This window comes from Athene noctua, unplaced genomic scaffold, assembly GCF_965140245.1.
Source record: "Athene noctua unplaced genomic scaffold, bAthNoc1.hap1.1 HAP1_HAP1_scaffold_47, whole genome shotgun sequence".
NCBI lineage: Eukaryota > Metazoa > Chordata > Aves > Strigiformes > Strigidae > Athene > Athene noctua.
The window spans coordinates 1,054,674-1,069,562 of record NW_027437542.1 but is presented as its reverse complement, the minus strand read 5'-3'; positions in this window follow the sequence as shown (position 1 = coordinate 1,069,562).

The following is a 14,889-nucleotide window of genomic DNA, read 5'->3' as shown; positions in this document are numbered from 1 at the left end:
GCCCTGGCCACAATTTTTCGCGCACTACTGTTATATCAGCTCCTGAATCAATCATGGCCTGCAGCACTATTTCTTCTGTTCTTCCTGGGCGAGGCTGGCTCATCCAAACGGTGACCATGGACTTGTCACTACAATCTAAAACAAGAGCCACGGTTCTTGGCTCGGAGGGACCTCCTGTGGACAATTGCGGGCATATCTGATTGTGACTTGGGGAGTATAGGAAAAGCTGTCTCTGATTTGTGGGGGTTGCCTGTGGGGTATTGGAGGAGCCTGGCCCCCATTCCTGGGATCAACCTAACTGGGTAAGCAAGTATGGTTGTAGGTTCAAGCTTCACGCCTGACATTACACACTCTTTAGCTATGAGCTGCCAATCAGTAGGATGTTTTTGTAAACAAGAAGTAGCCCTGCCCACAATCAGGCATGTGTTCTGTTGGGTGGAGGCTGCCAGTGTTTGCACCGCTGCTGCCAGTTCCACTAGCAATTCCATCATCTCCTCCTCTGGTTTCTTCTCCTCCCTTTGTGGCATCGCTCCTCCCTTTTCCATTTGATTGGATTTCGGACCGCTGCCGTCTGATTCATCATCTGACTCCGCCTGAGTTTTTTGATCTCGCCAATGAGCAAACTGGTTGCTCGATTCTTTTGTACAGCAAGGGTCAAAAATTCCTGCCAAGACACAGGGTGCCATCTCCTCCAAAGGAAGGGGTGCACCTGGAAGCCAGTTGAGCAGGGGATCCGGCTGGGGCTGCCCCTTTTCACTCTCCTGCTGTTTTTGAACTGCCTGCATTTCTTCTTTCCATTGTTGCATTTGATTTCGCCATTCATCCTCAAAGTCAGCCGGTTGTGTTGTGGCTTCTGCTTTTTGTAATGTTCCCCGAGTGTATACGGGGTGTGTGTGTGTGTGTGAGGGTGGACCAGAAGGGCTAGTGCTATTTCCGCTCCCTGCTTTGTTCTTGTCAGGGGGTTTGCCTTCTATGGGCCACGCCGCCCCTAGCTTGATAGCTTCCTCCTGTGTGCAGGTTTAGCTCCTGCCGGGACCAGAGAGCACGTTGCTGTTGCCCCTCCCCCACCCGTGGCCAGTCGGGCTGGAAGTTAGGCACAGACCCGGGCTAAAGTAACAAGGAATTTAATACAACAGAGTGATAGAACAATCTGAACAACAACAGTAGCAGTGATAATAACAATGAACAGCAATAACACTGAACAAGATAAAAGATATACAGAGAAATACCGGTAGATGATCAAGGAGCAAGCCCGCCGCGTGTGTCGCAACCTCCAAAACCAGAAGTGAAAGTAAAAAGGCTCCGCCCCGGGACCTGACGTCAGCATGGTATGAATAACCCGGCTGGAGATCCCTTCCCCCTCTCTCTATGCTAAAAAAAACCAAAACCAAACAAACCAAAAAAACCCTTGACTCTATCTTAGCTAAACCCGGACATCCTTAGAGGAAATATCTGCAAGGTCCTCTGTGCAATTTTCTCTGAGAAGCGTTGCAGTCCCCTGTGTGCATCCTTAGATGCATGTTGTTCGGCTTGGGTGGCTTTCATCAATGCATTTGCCTTATCCCAAGTCACCAAGTGCTCTGGATTTCCCAATTTTGCCTGCTCTATTAAATCAGCTTTTATTAGAGGCCAGAGCTCTGACTTCATGCAATCCATCGGCTTGGCTAAAATGCCGAGCTTTAATAATCTTTGTAGCATAACTCTTAAAGCGCTCGACTTCATAGAAGTCTTATGCTGTCTTCCCCATATTTTAAATACCTTGATTGCGGCCTCCATGGCGCGCCGTGGAGTCTCCCGTCCTGCGTGGAGCTCCGTCACCTCCTGCCGTCTACCACCGACCACCACCATCCGTACACCAGAGTCACCATTTGTTGTGGTAAGGTATTGGCTGTCTTTTTCTACCTGCCAATCCACAGAAATGTGGCGCTCAGACCACAGCTAACCCTTGCAGGAGGTTAAAAAACAAAAGCACAAACACCAATATGGTGGTTGCTATTTACTCAGTTAACTGCGCAATTGCTTTATATACGCCTTTCTGCACATCACGAGATCTTTAGTTCCCTGTTCTTCCCATACATCGCGAGATCCTCCAAGCGCCTCTCCCTACATTCCATGTTTCTGCGTCGCAGAATTAGGGAGTATCTCTCCCAAACACAAAGAGTTTTCCAGTAACAGCTATTCCAAGTTATGCACCTTTGAAGCCCACATTAAAGCACTGTCATACCCTACACTCTGTACATCAGGATACGGGTATTCAGACCAAGATAGATCCAAAATAATGTTTTCGGTTCAGCAGCTCCTGGACATACAGATACTAATGTGTGGGAATACAGATACCAGGGGGTGGGAAGATGTGCCAGCAGCGGAACTCACTGCCACTGCTCTCTTCCCCTGCTGCTCTCAGCACAGGACTGGGCCTGGCTTTTCATATTTAGACACTCTTCTCCCAAATATAAGCAAGGGCAGGAAGACAGAACAAACAGCCTCCAAGGCTCATGCTGCCCACCAGCACTGTGGTTTTTTTCTCCTGCTAGACAAAGTTTAATAAAAAAGTGTGTTCTAAAAACACTAGTTCAGGATTTGCACCTGAAGCAGCAATATATTTGTAGCACTTTATTTACCTGCAGTAGGCTATGCGGAGCTCTGCATGGGTATCTCAATCTATAAAAGTTGTTTTATTATTCTACTGGTGAGTGAAAAAGCAGCTACCTCACAGTATAACATCTTCTCAATGCTGCAACCCCAAACCTGGGTTTCTCATCTCAGTTCTGCAGCTGATCTGTCAGGTGAGAGCAGAGCCCAGCCACAGAAGATTTCTCTCCTGGTGACACAGAGTTTCAGGAACTTGATCAAGGGTGGTATTAAAGCATTAAGTAAAATCTTAAATCACTGCCTGTTGCAGCTCTTGCACAGACACTCACACACCTGAAATTTGTTAGTATGGGCAACCAGATTGATAAAAACAGTGTAAGAGCACGCAACAGCAGGTAAAACCACATAAAACTGCAAGTTATAACGGGTCCTGCACTTCTCAGTGAATACACAGAATTAACAGCAGATTAATCTCCATCCTCGATGGAGAAATTCAAGGGGGTTTTCCTTTTTTTTTTTTTTTTTTTTAACATTCTCTTCACTTTCTTTTTATAAATACATGAAAAGCAAGAAAAGTAACCACTGTGGATCTATACACTGCAGTGAGAAATTCCCATGCTCAGTTCTGCCTCTCTGCCTTTTAGATCGATTTGGATACCATTATTTCATGACCATAGGTCAAATTATCTAAAGATAAACAAATGAAATCGAGTATTGCAAAGGGAAAAAAGCCAATCTCACCACATGCACTGGCCACTGAAGTACTGCTTGCAACAGCACCACTACTGATCTCAATTCACATGCAAAAAAAGTTTGATCCAGTAATCTGGAGAAAATCACTCTGCCACTATGATCAGACAGAATCAATTAAACCTAAACCCAGCATTTTTCACACAGGCTACTGAACAGTCCAAAAGTGGGAGTGGGGGGGGTGTTTGTTTTTTTAGTTATATTAATAAAACCATAGGATTTTGGTCCCCTGCCATGCACAGCTGCTTCCCTACTCGTGTGTGATATGGAGCTGAAATAACACTCCAAGGTTTCCAGAAAAGCAAAACTGATTCGAAAAAAGAAAAATTTCATATGATAACACTTTAAACAACTTCGATTGAATGTCCCCAATGTCTGCACTGAGCATTCTGGTCCCTGATGTCCCAGCAAGCCTCGCTGTCAAACCCCACCCGAGGGATAAAAAGAAAGAGGTTTCAGATGCCTCCCTCACACAGCTTCTCTGGAGACACTGTCCAGCAAAGGCCTTGGTTTTCTCACCAAAACAGAACATTCAGGCTCATGCTGAGATTTTTTACATGCAAATTGTTGTATACTCTAAGGTGACTGTCATGTGCTTCAACAGAGCACCTGCAGGATTAATGGTGAATTTTAATACTGTATTTATACAGAGAACAAGAAACACAAAACCTGATCGCAGATAATTCTAAAACAAAAAAACTAGTGCACTCACAAACTGTACCTCTGACACCAGCATGAATGCCTTCAATTGCCAGAGAAATGAGATTATTAGTTAATGTTCCCGGTACCTTGCTAAATTTCTCACAGCTCTGCTTTATCAAACTTATTCTGCATCCATGGGATTGTCTGTTCCAGATAGGCAGCGCAGCGTTCACTGTGACAGCCCAGCCAGGCCTGCAGGGTAACTGGAGTCGGAGTTTTCGTTTTCAACCTAAGATTGGAAGTGCTTGGCCAGTCAATACACCACAAACCTCTAGTAAAATCAACACACTAAAGCCAGTCAGGTTAATGAAGGTTTGCAGTGCAGTAAAAACTAGAACAGGACTGGCTGGGTAGAGAGCTGTTTGTATTTTAAACGCAACAGCAAAGATATACAAAGACATTTATCTTCCCACATTAAGGAAGTTAAGATTTTTCTTAAATCACGTAAGTATCTCCTTCACCCATGAGAATATTAATAAAATATTGAAATAAAGTTTTACCAAAATAAAAAAAAAGAGATTTCTCTTTGTTGCTTGTAATGCTAACGGAAAAAAAAAAAACAAAACAACTTTCCTCTTGACAAATACCACTGGGCTGAAATGTCAATAGCCTCATAAAACAAACAGATACCTATAAATTAGCTATGACATTTTTAATGAATGGAAAATGAATTCTGAACAATGTAATAGTAACTTTACTTGTTGAATTAACATTTAAAAATATATTTCCAGATATATTTCAAAACCACCCAAAATCTGTAGGACTGGATCAATAATAAACTGAAGAATATAATATGAATTAGCTGCCTCAGAATTACAAGCATAAATCTTTGTTTCTCTTTCCTTTGTCCTGCATGTACACTCAGCTGGTTCTGTTCACTACAGCAGCAAATACAGCAAAGCTTGTACAGGCTTTAGCTCCTGCAGACATTGAGTCACTAAACTGAAAAGGACAGATTAAGAGAGAGTAAAAACCATCCAGTAGAATATCTTGTTATCACCTTATGATCCTAGGGAGATAATCCCTCGTTACATCAGCATCTTCACAGCCAGCAAGATGACTGTGGGGTTTTTTTCAAGATAGGGAAAAAAAGGCAGCATTTAAACCACTTAGCTCTACTCATGCAGCAAGCCTATGGAGAGGTTAAGGGAGAGCTTGAGCTAACAGCTCCTCATCTGGTCACCAACTGCAGCTCCAGGCACAGCAAATCAAAGTCCTCCAAGAAATGTGAACTCAAAACATCCGTCCAGGTTTGATTACTATGCCTTCACCATAGTAACTCGGAAATAACATTCATGCTCTGTGACACCACATGTACAGAGAGAGTAACTAACGTCATTATGAACGATTTTCTTTCTATTACGGTAGACAAACCTGTACTACCCAGAGATCTAGACAAAATTAGCACAAGTATTTCAAAAATCCGTGCAGCATTCCAAGCATGCCACAAGCTCTATACAGATACAAAGGCAATGCTGAGACTATAAGGACTCTGCAAGCTAAACAGATAAATGCAGCTCTCCATCAGTCCTGGACACAGAAATCAGAAATGGAAAATAAATGTCAGCATGACTGACAGCGTTCCATTAATGACCACGATGGAGAGTTTCAAGTGAGAAAAATGCAAATTTTAAGATTTTTTTTTTTAAAAAAAAGAACTTAAGAGCACAGTGATTTCAGAATTTTCCAAAAAGGAATGGAATAATGTAATAACAAGGCTATAACTTTCTTGTTAGCTTCCTATTTATAATGTATGTGTTAAGGAGCTAAAAGTCTGCATTATGTGCTCGGTGAACTGTAACTGTATGCAATGGTATCAGTATTACTGGAGCAGCCAACTATGCAGTGTGCTCTTTTTTTTTTTCCTTTTTTTAACACCTTTATTTGTAATTACAATGCACCTTCTTCCCTTCTTACACAATGCCTATATGTTTGCAAGGAAGGAGAGAAGGAAGGAGCCTCTCATTCCTAAAGGTCCTGTTTATGAGTTGTTGACTTGACAGGACATAAAATCGTTTGTCTCCCTTGAGAATGCAATGGGTGAAATGTCATGTACCAAGCCTAAAGACATTTCACCCTGGAAGCAGTGAACAGGACATACATGATAGAGTGCTGTATCACACACATGTATTTAGAAATAAATCTCAAAGGCAGCACAAACCAAATTACCCAATTCATCAAATCAACAAAGGGGAGCAGGTAATAGAAGAGTAATACCTGCTTGCTAAATATGAAGCTGTTATCTCTTTATCTGTTATTGCCATACTCTCTTTTTACCTCCACCTGTACTTCCAGCTTACTGGCTAAATTGAGATAAAATTAATCCTCTCTTAAAAAAATATTTTAATACCTGCTTCAGTTGCAGGAATCACATTCCTATTGCACCCTTTTCCAACCTTCTGTGAGGGGCCAATGGCACAACAAGCATTTTTCACATCAGACTTTTTTTCCAGCAGTAGGAGCATTTACCGTAACAAGCTCTTGTCAGTCTTTTTGCAAAAATGAGAGAAGAGAATTCTTGTACTACTGCAGGCATTTTTGAGAGCAATGCTAATTTTTGCTTTTTCCTGACTCCTTTCTCCTAGAGTATGCTGAGATAAAAGTGGCTTGAAGTACTGGTTTGAATGCATTTTTTTACTTTTTCAGGCAAAATGAATCTCCTTGCTTAGTGACTGACATTTCTAAGTTGATGACAGTGAAGGTCTATTTACAGACCACAAAAATCAAGTGTGCTCTTTCACTCATTTCTCAGGGCTTCAATTCCAGGATCATACAATAAGAGGGCACCATTATCACTTCAATTCATGTAAGAACTTGGAAAAAAAGATAAACTCTTTACAACGAAGCCTTTGACTAAATTTAGACTATTTCTTTTCTGGTCTTAAAATAAAAAGCCATACTGAGAAAGAGGGTTAAGTGGAGCATAAAATGAGCACTCTAAACTGTAGGTGTTTTCCAGTATTTGACAATGCAACTTATATTTGAATATCCTTAAGAGTAATGGTATGGTCCTTGCCTATATCTAGTCCTTTACACCCTGTCTTTCCTCATGCAAAACTTCAGTTAATTTTATTAGAAGTTCCTCAATACATTATTTCTGTTCTAATAAAAAATACAGTCTTAAGACAAAAACTTATATGCTCTGTATACTATGATGCCCTAAGGAAAAGAAAAAAAGGAGGGTGTATTTTTTCCAAGGTTACAGAACCTTATTTCAGATAACATGAACAACTGAAGCTCCTCGACATGCAGTCTGAAGTATTATTAAAAATGCTAATCTATGAATTTCAGAGTAACAGTTGTAGAAGTCAGTCATAGTTTCTTCTTGCAAGTCTGCAATGAAATATTGCTGTGTCTGATAAATAACAGACTGCAGCTGCTTGTGCTGGGCTGAGAGGGGTGAGGCTGGGATGAGCAGGATGTCAGTGTGCAACAACATCACATGTTTTAGATTGCTGAATTCAAATGCACTTTTGGGTCCTGGCCTCCTGACTTCAAGGATCACAGACTAAAGGGAGGAACATTGTCCAGAAAAAACTGCTGGAAGCTGGTGTTTTGTTCCACAGTTTACAGTATTTGTGCTGGTAGTTAACCGGTACACTGCTTCTACTATGTCTGCTAATGATGAATAACACCCTAGTGCTGGTGTTGACAGCTGCTCTTTCATACAGTTGTCTTCCATCTCCTCACCCAAATCCATCCTTCTACCACAAGACCTCTAAGGACAGCAAATCAAGTGAAAACCTGAAATGAATTATTTTCACCAGCTTGCTGCAACTGTTTGTGATGCCCTCTGATATACTTTTAGCCAGGAGTTTTGTTAACTTTTTGAAAACATTTAGCAACAAAACTAAGACAACTGTAGGATGCAAAATCTCCTAGCAAATAAAAAAAACATTTCCAGAGAAAACACAGATCCCAAGCAGGGCAGCATAAAAATAATACTGGCTCACCTCTATTATCCCTGGCAGCACCAGTCAGTATGTAGAGGAAAAAGACCTCTGTAAAATGGGGCAGAGCATTAACAGCTACATGAAACAAATTCCCATTTAATAAAAGAGGAACTATTGTGTACAGAATCTCAAGGTGAACCTCAAGCTGTATCAACTGGGTCAGATCAGATGAAGTTAAAAACCTGTCTCATTTATCTAACAGGTACCAACACACCCTGCAGATACTTGAGAATCCAGCCGATCCAACAGGACAGAGTCAAGGGAACAAACGTTATCCGCTGAAAGAGGAAACCATGTGGTACACTCAAAAATTGGGCCGGATCCACATCACACATGATTTGCCATCCCAGAGAACAGATCAACAAAACTGGGTCGAATGCTTTAATAGTGAGCCAGACTCTCAAAGACAAACCACACCACATGCATTGGCACTTGCCTTCTGCTTGGACACAGCATCACCTCTTACCTTAGGAAACACAAATACAGCAAAGAACAAAATAGTCTGGGTTTGGTCTAGAAATACTGTTAGTAAAAATAGTTTCCAACAGTCTGTCTAAGAAAAAAAATGTTAAAATAGAAGGGATCTCAGGCAGTAACAGTTTGGGGTGTTTTTCTTCTATTCATAGATGTATGTTCTTCTAATTTCTACTCAGGAATATCGTTACATACACAGTCCTATTCAAGCTCATCTTTACTGTGAAGCCGCCCATAAGAGTCAAAACTATTATGATGTCAGTCTTCCCTGCATTACCTATTGTTTGAACTCTGAAGTATAACCATTCCCTACATGTGCCTATTAGCACGTGGCTTTTGCAACACCAGCGTGCAAACCCAGCAGGTAGCAACAGCACATCAAATGGAACTCAGGTCTGAAATGAAATTCTAATTCACATTGGGATCCGCTAATCCCTTCTGCTCACCCTGAAGGTGAAAACAACTTGCAATACATCTGTAACAAAAACATTGCCTGAAGGTGCATCTTTCGACCTCTGAAAGATGTAGAATGAATAAACCCAGAAATTTCCTTTGTTATTTGCCAAACAACTCTAAGCTTGAACAAAGCCCTTGACAGAACCTGCAATGTTGGTTCTGGTTTTGGTAAAGAAATACTGTTTGCCATGAAAACACAGAGACAGAATAACAAGTCCTGAGTTTGTTCACCATCTCTTAAAACATGCAATAATGATTGAAGCAGCTGATCATGACAAAGTTTTACTCCCCCATAGGAACATTGGCTTTTCTTTCCTCACACCACCACCACCCAGGCTGAGGAACAATTTAGTTTTTGGCAGCTTCGTGTGTCAGGTCCAGAGAGCAGAGATTCGTTAAACAAACTGAAGTGTGCATCACAGGGACAACAGAAGATCCTAAAACATTTATCAGACACCCTGCTGCATGGAAATATTTTTTTAAATAAATATTGAACAACAGTATCTTTGAACTTCTCCAGTTAATAGACCTTACAGTCCCCCTACAGTGCATCAATAAATGCGCCTCAGAAAATCAGTGTATCACTTCAGAGCATTTAATAATGTCCCAAATGCCTTTGTTATGCAGACTGTATGTAAGGTGAATGCTCTCCAGGAGAAAAACTATGCATTAATGGTGCCTTCCTTTCTTCTGTTAGTAAGCACAGCATCCCTGCTTCAGTTCTGTTCTCTTCCACCTCTAGGTCCTTCCTGCAGACAGGTGACTCCATTGAAGCACTGAGTTCAGAATAGTTTGGCATCCAGTTCCACAACTCAAGTTATTAAAACAAATCCTGCTGCCACTCATGAACCATGGCTGAATGGCTGACTATTCCTTTCCCTTAAGCCCAAGATTTTTATTCATGTATCTGTACCTCTTTGAAATAAAAACATCACAAAGACACCAACATGCTGAGAATTCCATGTCTTGTCTTACCAGTGCCTAATTCAGGCAATGAAGAACCTGACATCCACCAACACCCACCCTAAGTCTGTCTGCTGTGAGGATTTCGTTTGCACAAATAAGCTTTGTAGGTTCCTACTCACTTCTCAATGGGTTGTTTCACTCCTGATTTTGCATCTGGACACAGAAAAGTAGGGAGGACATTTTATTTTTTCATTATTTTCTTGCTTTAGAAATACCAAAATAAAGTATATGCATGTTTATGAGTATATACATTCACAAGACCTCAGGAACACTCCATTTCACGTAAATATATCAGCTCTGATCATATCCTGTTACTAAACCGTACTGTCCTGAGGCATTAACTTTACTTCTGCTTCCCTTCTGCTCTTAGAAACTTGACAGGCAGTAGGAGCAGCCTGGCAGCTTGTCTCTGAAATCGAGGCACTTCTCACTTATCAATGATGATTCTTGTTTAAGACATAAACATTTTCCCACTTGATCAAATCATAGAATATAATCCTCCTTTTTTTAACCTCTTCTTCCAATAGAAAGGATTCAAATTTAGAAGGGATTCAGTGTAAAAACAAGTGACTTTGTAGCTGAGAACTAATTTCCATTCAGTAGACACTGTGTTACACACAACACGTATCCTTAACGTGTGCCTGGGAGCTAGCAGCAGCTGAAGCCCAGCCATGACTCTCTCTTCATTTCTTTAATTGATGTTTTGTTCTGCACAACCTTTACTGATTGCAGGCACCTTCCTCTGGCACAGGAATGGGCAATACAAAGAACAACATGCCAAGGTATGGGGAAAGCAAAAATCTCCCAAAAGTTACCTTCTGTCTGACATAGGGGGGGGAAAAAGTCCTGAAAATGTATCTCTGGTGATCAGTTTATCAGTGTAGGTGTGAACAAGGCATATTAAATAGCACCTCAGAAATCTTTACACCACTGTGAGGCCCAACCTGACATCCCATCCCAGCAGCAGCCAGTCTCTGAGCCCCAGCACAAGGCTGTAGCTTGACATGCACTTTAAGGTATCAGCCACTTCAAAAAAGACATTTTCTCTGCTTGCCACCCTCAACCAACAACTCCCCCGCGCCCGCATCACACTGCAGCGTGGTGTCATGACTACAGGGACCCAAGCCAGGGTTAACTGACCCACCTGTGCCTTGGTTATTTTTGACCACAGAATTTGCTGACCAGCAGAACCCCTGAAGCACAGGGCTAAACAGTGAAAGTACAGTATGAATAAATGGGTGACACCACATCTTTTAATAATTCCCTCAGAAATACCAACACAGTAGACACACAGAATTCACTTCAGAAGCTTACCTTTCTATCTGCAGGTATATGCTCTCCCGAATACAATTCTGTCCATAGAAGAGTCTGTGGTTTCTACTGACTGCTTCCCCTCCCCCCCCCCCCCCCCCTTCATCTAAATCTACTTAATACAGCCGTAGTCTTGTTCTGAAACTGTTCATAAATTCCTTTTAATGTGAAAAATGCCAAATCATTTAAGAAAACAATTTATCACACAAGCCTTAAACACAAAGTAAAAAATATTTCCCATATTATATACTTGCAAAATAAGGAACACAAAAGCGATGTCTGAACAACAGCTGTGAAAATAGTTGCCCCTGGTAAATACCAGGTGAAAGGAGAAAAAGATACAGAAAAAGAAGTATTGTCGTCTACTGCAAGAAGAGCACATAATTGTCACATCAGAAGGGAGCAAATGGATTTTGTATAAAGACTTGAATTATCAAATTCGGGAAGATGTCAGTGCTAAGGATACTTTGTCATTTACATTTGATCAGAGCTCACATGAATAGAAGTTATAGGCATCAATCTCTATGAATCTAGATGCAGAAATACTCCTTTCCTTTTTTTTTTCTTTCCCCTTTTACAGGCTCAGAGAAGGTAAAGTGTTTCAAAAGAACAGGTATAGCTTTGATAAAAAGATCAAATTGCTTTCCATGGCATTTCTGTTCTTAAAGAGTAAAGACAAAAATGACAACTTCTTATTTTCATCCAAAGGAAAAACTCTGTTAAACTGACTAATGAAAATGCAAACAGACTCAACACTACCATCCACACTGTGGCATTTACAGTAGAAAAACTGCATTAGGTCCCTCTTTCAGCTGAAATGCCTGACAGGTTGTTGCCAGCAATGCAGATTTTACACGCTGCCTTATTGTCCTCTGCACACTGTCCCTTAGAGCCAATATCCATAGAAAATAAGACTAAGCCCTGGATCTCAATATCTGAGGTAACAGAAAGGTTACAAATTTTTCTTGGCAATCAGTTCTGTCAGCTCTTGACCTGTTTAGCTCCCAGCTTCTCCCTTAACTCCTGCCTGATTTACAAAGAAAAATCTCTCTCCCATCTTTCCAGCTCCTTCCACTGACCTACTTTCCACCCTCTTCACTTTCAGAGCTCCACTAGCCCCAAATTTCCTTTAAACTTCTTTCCTTCCCAACGCTTTATGGCTTCCTTTTTCACATGACCTGCAGTGAACTCCACCCCAACCCATACTCAGTCCGTCTTCTTACCTTCAACCCTTCCTCCCTCAGCAGCACTTCATCATCCTCCCCATTTCTAACAGAACAAAGCCCACCCTCTAGTCAGCCCTACCCTTTTAACCTCCTCACTCCTCTCTGGATCAGGTCCTTACCTTCCCCACTCCCACTTCCTCCATCCAGCAAGGAGCCAGATTCCAAAAGTTGGCATATTCATAAAAACAAGAGTCTGCCAGTGTCACAATCTGCCACATCTACATATTTAAAAAGCCAATTTAATTTCACTAAGAATTCCCTCCCACTATTGTTTTGTCAATTATCAGGCCTAGCACAAAGGACACAGCCAGCATAAAGATGAACCAATCATCAAATTGTATTTGACACAAAAGGGTCAGTACATGGGTGAGCGCTGGGGGTACAAACAAGTCAGATTATACACAATCGACATCAATCTCACTGACCCCAACAATGACACCACACAACCAACAATGGGTGGAATAAATGGTGAAATGCAGTCTCCCATAGAAGGGACGGGAGACAACCGAGTCAACAAACCAAACATGTAAGACCAAGGAAGCCACAAACTGAACCTCTATACAGCCCATGTTTACAAAAACCAGACCTAATTGGAGTCCAGTTCCAGAGAGTCAGAAAGTGCCTCCCCAACAGGAAACTCTGCATAGTGCATACACCTCACAGACAGACACCCCCCATTCCAGTAACTGGTCCCAGCTGTTATCCCTCAGTGGGACACCTGACCTTTGGTCACTTAATGCAGACACCCGGGGCTCCTTTACCCAACGGCTCTGTCTGCCAGGCCGGCTCCACCCTGGGGGGAAGCCTAAAGGGAAACTCACCCCCCGTTTGGGAAGGGCTGTGGGAGTCACCCATGTGTCAACCTTGATTTGGGGCTTGGGGTTGAAACCCCAGCATTTCAGAAACCAACCTACACCACACAAAAGGCTAAATAAGGCATTATAAATGTACAATATCAAACTACAATGCACAGAAGGCTAAATTAGGCATTTTATAAGCAAGATATCAACCTACACCACACGAAAGCCTAAAAAAGGCATTTTATACGTACGATACCAACCTACGTTGCAAGAAAGGGTAAATAAGGCATTTTATACACGATACCAACCTACACTGCATGAAAGGTTAAATAAGGCATTTTTATGTAGGATACCAACCTACACTGCACGAAAGGCTAAGTAAGGCATTTTATACATACAGTACCAACCTACAACGCACAAAATGCTAAATATTCATTTTATACACAAGATACCAACCTACACAACAGGAAAGGCTTAATAAGGCATTTTATACATATGATACCAACCTACAACACACGAAAGTCTAAGGCATTAAATACGCAAGAAACAAACCTACACCAACAAAAGCCTGAATAAGGGATTTTATACCCAAGATACCATCCTTAACACAGCACAACAAGGCTAAACAAGGCATTTTATACGTACGATACCAACCTCCACTGCACGAAAGGATAAATAGATAATTTTATATGCAAGATACCAACCTACACAGCACAAAAGGCTAAATAAGGCATTTTATATGCAAGATAACAATCTACACTGGGTGAAAGGCTAAATAAGACATTTTATACATACGATACCAACCTACACCTCACAAAATGCTAAATAAGGCATTTTAAAGGCAAGATATCAAACTAAACTGCACGAAAAGCTAGATAAGGCATTTCATACGCATGTTAGCAACCTACTCTGCAGGAAAGCCTAAATAAGGCATTTCATACCCAATATAGCAACCTACACCACACAAAAGGCTAAATAAGGCATTTTATATGCACAATACCAATCTACACCACATGAAAGGCTAAATAAGGCATTTTATACGTACAATATAAACTTACACGGCACGAAAGGCTAAATAATGCATTTAATATGCAGAATACCAACCTACACCTCATGAAACATTAAATAAGGCATTTTATAGGTACGATATCAACCTACGCTGCACAAAAGACTAAATAAGTAATTTTATATGCAAGATACCAGTACCTACACAGCACAAAAGGCTAAATAAGGCATTATAAACATACGATAACAACCTACGCCACACAAAAAGATAAATAAGGCATTTTATACGCAAGATACCAGCCTACACCACACGTAAGGCTAAATAAGGCATTTTAGATGTACGATACTGTGGTGGTTTAAGCCCTGCCGGGACCGGAGAGCACGTTGCTGTTGCCCCTACCCCACCCGCAGCCGGTCGGGCTGGAAGTGAGGCACAAACCCCGGGCTAAAATAAGAAGAAATTTAATACAACAGTGTGATAAACAATCTGAACAACAACAGTAGCAATTATAACAACAATAAACAGCATTAACAGTAAACAAGACAAAAGATATACAGAGAAGTACCGCAAAATGGTGACGGAACAGCTCCCCTCCACCAAAAAGCCAAAGAGAAAGTAAAAAAGGTTTCTGCCCCCTGGACCTGACGTCAGCA